The sequence below is a fragment of the Galeopterus variegatus genome, unplaced genomic scaffold (genome assembly GCF_000696425.1).
Source record: "Galeopterus variegatus unplaced genomic scaffold, G_variegatus-3.0.2 Scaffold7988, whole genome shotgun sequence".
NCBI classification, from domain to species: Eukaryota; Metazoa; Chordata; class Mammalia; order Dermoptera; family Cynocephalidae; genus Galeopterus; species Galeopterus variegatus.
In genome coordinates this window covers 11,293-16,131 of record NW_007734099.1, presented here as the reverse complement: position 1 = coordinate 16,131, position 4,839 = coordinate 11,293, and the positions used below count along the sequence as shown (strand labels likewise).

General features: G+C 44.8%; 1 long non-coding RNA gene across 1 annotated transcript; it reads left to right on the top strand.

Moving 5' to 3' along the window:
- The first annotated feature begins 433 nt into the window (after window positions 1-433).
- LOC103608077 lies at window positions 434-1,452 on the top strand. Its single transcript, XR_552015.1, has 2 exons — window positions 434-577; window positions 1,097-1,452. It is a non-coding gene; the product is annotated as an uncharacterized LOC103608077 (long non-coding RNA).
- The last annotated feature ends 3,387 nt before the right edge of the window (window positions 1,453-4,839 follow it).

The window sequence follows — 4,839 nt, the reverse complement described above, 5'->3', positions numbered from 1 at the left end:
CTATTGGACATGTGCCCACATACACATGCCTCTATTGGGAGAAAGAAAAGCTATAAAAATGTGTATGCACATATAAAAGACCAACATTTTAAAGGCTAATATTAGTGTCTCTCAAATTCCAATCTTACAATAAACTTTTACACTTTGTAATGCTTTACAGTTCACAGAACAATTTCACATGTCTCATGTGATCACCCAACGACTTTGTAAGCTATGTATTAGTTTCCTTTCTATTTTAGCAACTGAGGAAATTGAAGATGAGAGAGGTTAAGTGACTTGCTCAAGATTACACAACAATTAAATTCCAGAATAAGGATAAAAAAACATGGATCCCCCCCCCCCCCCCAACCTCTGTGCCATGTTGGCTCTCTGACCTTGTTGTTAGAAAGCCCACAGGTCAGGAGGTATGTGACTCATCTCTTTACAGAAGTGGATGCCAGGGCCTGGAGCCTCACGGGGTGGTCACAGGACCAGCAGCAACATCTGCTTCATCTGGGACCCTTTCAGAAATGCAGAATCTCAGGACCACCCTGGAACTCCTGAATCATAATCTGCATTTTAACAGGAATCTCCTCAGGTGATTCATGTGCACTGTCAAGTTCAGGACTCCCTGAAGTAGGGGAGGCTAGGCTTTCAGTCTCATTTCTGCCATACTTAAGTGCCCCTGAGCACAAGAATTGCATAATCTGGGGAACTAAAAAAACAAAAAAACAAAACAAAAAAAACAACTCATGCCAGGATCCCATGCCTGTGATTCTGTCTCTTGGATAGAACAAGACCAACCTGCTTTAAAAACTCCCCAGGTGGTTCTCTATGCAGCCAGGTGTGTGAGCCACTGGAACAGGTCATCTCTGAGTTTCTTTCTCCCTTTCCTGGGACTGTGAGCCTTGTCTACAGGGAACAGGCCTGTGTATGCCTCTCTCCCATCTAGTGCTTAATTGACATTTCAGGATTCATAGAACATTTTGTATTGAACCCGACCTTTTCCCTTCTGCCCAGAGACTAGCCTTTAATGAGCACCTGTGAGTGTGCCATCTGCTCTGTGTGATAACTATACCAATGGTATGGTGTATTTTATTTCCTTCCTCTTCTCCAGGAAAAGAAGCTAAAATGTCAAGAAAGAAGCCACAGGTTCCCCATTTTTCACTGAGGAGCTGTGAGCAGCAAAAAGCATCATGCAGCATTGGAGCCCCTTGGGTGAGGAGGAATGACCTGCACAGCAGAGTCCTCAGGTGACGCTCTCATATGTCCCTGACAACAGGCGGAACATCAGATATAGCAAATACCAGCAAGAACACCAACAGAGCAAAGTCCGGGCAGGACCCGGATCCCAGGAAAAGCCTGGCTGTTTCTAGTAAGGCATGGGGATTCTCAAAGTCACTATTGTGTTCATTGCACCTCTTTAAAAAAAAAAAAGCAAAATAAACTCCACATTTCCCTGTGTGTACAGAATCATGCTGTAAGATTTGGGAATGCTTTTGCTCTCCTGTTGAGCCATCTGCCTGAGATATCAAGAGAGAAAATTCATTAGGGAGAGATTACATCTGGGTCAGGAGAGGACAGCTGGACCACCGAGGCCACTGAGCCAGCCCATGTGTGAAGGGCTGGTAATTCTAGATGTCCCATATTTCCACTCTTCTGAGATATGCAGGGATGATGCCAGGCAGTGGGACCCATGTTGATTTACTGGGTTTTGCAAAATGGACTAGAAATTGATGGGGTTCCTTGTAGAGCCCTGCCCTGCCAGTGCTAAGGCAAGCCCAGGCATTCATATTTTCATCTGACATCTGCTTTTGTCAGGCCCTGCACTGGACGTGTGAGGACACGTGCTTAATCTGGGTGCCACATACAGAAAATGGGCAGCTGTCACCATTCCTGGCTGCCGGACATGTGTCTGTTCACGTCCACTTCGCTAACTGCCTTTCCTCCCCCTTCACTCTCAGTTTTATGGCTTAGCAGCTGCACGGCTAATTATTTTATTTTCCTCTTCCTAAACTTGGATTCCTCTCATCACCTTCTTCATGTCTCTTCCTGGCCCGTACACTCAGGGCACAATCCAATTCCCATAGTTAAATCTCCCACTCCCTCTCCCAAGCTCAGGATCCCAGCGAGCCAGGAAACACTGGAGCAGAGTCTTTCTTGAACCTTGGGCTAGAGGCGGAAAAGGTTTTGGCTCTTGATACCTGGAGTCTTTGATGCCTACTTGCTCTGCATGAATCCACTGTCCTATGACTAGCGTGTGACATACCAGTGGTGTGATCACCCTCCTGGCAAAGAAGGGGCCAATGCAAGGAAGAGTCCTGGCCTGACAGCAGGATATGGGCAGTGTGGTTGAGTGACCGTCAGGTAACAAAAGCCACTGGTTCTCAATCTTGATACATTTTAGAATTCTTTGGGATATTTTAAGAACATTCCGATTCCTTGGCCTCATTCCCAGGATTCTGACCTACAGGGGTGGGATGGTACCTGGCATCAGTATTTTTTCACAAGCTAGGAGCTGGGTTGAGAGGGGGAGGGTCTTAACTAATGTCGAATCACCAAATTCCCACTTCCAAGGTGGCGGGTATGGTATTTCTCAAATTTGGATTCTAGAGTCCATGTGGAAAGAAACAGGGTAATCTCATGTTTGCTGATCCGATGTGGGGAGGCCAATGTGAATGAAAGTGTTAGGAAAAATGCAACTTTGCTGCTGACTGGCACGTGCAATGGCTTATTAACTGCTAACTAAGTGTGGCCCGACAGTGCTCCCGGAGGGGCTGGCTGTAATGAATAAGATGGAGGAATCAGCTCATTTGTAATTACACATTAGCACCGCTAAAGTGCTGCTAACACTTACTGCTCTCCTTACCCAATGTCTCTGAGGCCAGCCCCCATGCCCGGGGGCACACTTTCCATTGCTATTCAATTAGGTAGTGTCCGTAGCTAATCACTTTTAGATTTGCATAATTCTTTTGCAGGGGAGCACCCCTGGAATGGGTACCATTTGCATATCTGTCTTAATTACTCTTTCTTTAAGAAGAGAATGGAAACTGCCACTCTCATGGGGAGGCAGCTGGGCTGATTCAGGCTGCAGGGAGAAGAGAAGCAGGGGGCTCCTGCCTGTGCCTGCTGCTGCTGCTGCTGTCCCCACCAAACTGGCCCTGAAGACAAATCAACACACCTGTCCTTCTCTGCATGTAGTGGAAGCGGCACGTGCTCTTGGTTTGACAATGTGCCCTTCGACATCTCCTACTACGACACCAGATGGCAAAGGAAAGATTTTTAACAGGGACACATGTGCAGTCGCTGCAATCCCTGCTGGGGAGTTCCCCACAAAGAATAGGGAATATCAGGGACATGAGAGATCCGAAATGTCATCTAGCCTGGAGTGACATATTCAAATGTTTATGCAGCCCTGTCTCATGGAACTTTCTGTGATGATGGAACTATTCTACATCTGTGATGTCCAGTTTGGTGCCACAAGCTGCATGTGGCTAGGGAGCACTGAAAATTGGCTGTTGTGACTAAAGAACTGAATTTTTAAGTTTATTTAATTTTAATTCATTTACATTTAAATTTAAGTAGCTTCATGTGGCTGGGGGCTACAGGACTGGACAGGGTCAATAGAGTCAGGCAAGGCGGGTCAATGCAGGGAGGAAACTGGCCCAGGTGAGCCCCTAGGATGTGGGAGGGACTTGTGCCCTGTCTAAAGAATGACACCGCTTCACTCCAACAAATAATTGTCATGTAGAAATAATATGGGCTCAGGGATGACATGTTCTCATTTTTCAAGAGAAGGCAACCTCTAGGTTTTTATTTGACATCTCCTAAGTCTTAAATGTTGGAAACTATTCAAAAATCTTAAGTCATTGTGGCTTTTCTTCTAGTACAACTCCTTTATTTTACTGGCAAGGAAACTGAGACTCAGGAAAATTACGTGCATTCTGCAAGGCTGCAAAGCAAGAGGGTGAGCCGGGCTTCCTTGGTCTAGTATTCTAGGTCCACCCTCTCATCTCTTAATTGGTTACCATGTGGCTTCTGTACATTCTCATTCTAGACGATACCTGTCTTATCCTCCAGGCATTTTCATTTTGCCAGACTGACATGTGAGTTTGTTCACTTTTCTTATTCTTCCAGATAGCAAGAATCTTCCCCAAGCATCTGAAATACCCCCATGGGAGAAGAGAGGGAATCTTTGCCTCTCGGATTTAGGGGGCTGGAAGCGGTCTGTCTAGAGATCTAAAATTTCTTTGAAGTCTCATATTTTATTTAAAAAAAACCCCACAAAACCATGCAAACTTGGCAGTCTACTCTTTAATATACTTGTGCTTATTTAATATTAAGACAAAAATCTCTCTTCAAATCTTCAAGTAAAACTGAAGTTTCAAAGAGAAGCAAGGGTTTTATCTTGTGGTTTCATGATTCATCCGGCCACCTCATACCCCAGTTTGAAAAGTGCTGATGCACAGCAAAAGATTTTAATGGTTAATTTAAATTTCTCTACTATTCCAACTTATCATCATCTAACAGGTAGAGAGGAGACTTCTTGTTGGGAACGTCTTTTCCAGGAAGATGTGAGTAGTTTGGGGGCATGAACTTGGATCCTGTGTGTTTATCCTTGAATTTAAGATATCTCAAGGGCATAGAGCAAAGTGGAAACTATAATGAATAGCAAAGAAAGATTAACCTCTGCCTGTTTGAATGCCATTGTTTTCCAAGGCTGCTTCTGATTTCAAAGGGAAAGACACATGAGATGTCATGGAAGTTACGAGGAAGGAAATCATGCCGTGGGGAGATAGTAAAAATGGACTTATTTCAGTCTTCCACAGCACGTTCTTCAGACAAGTCAACGTGGAAAAG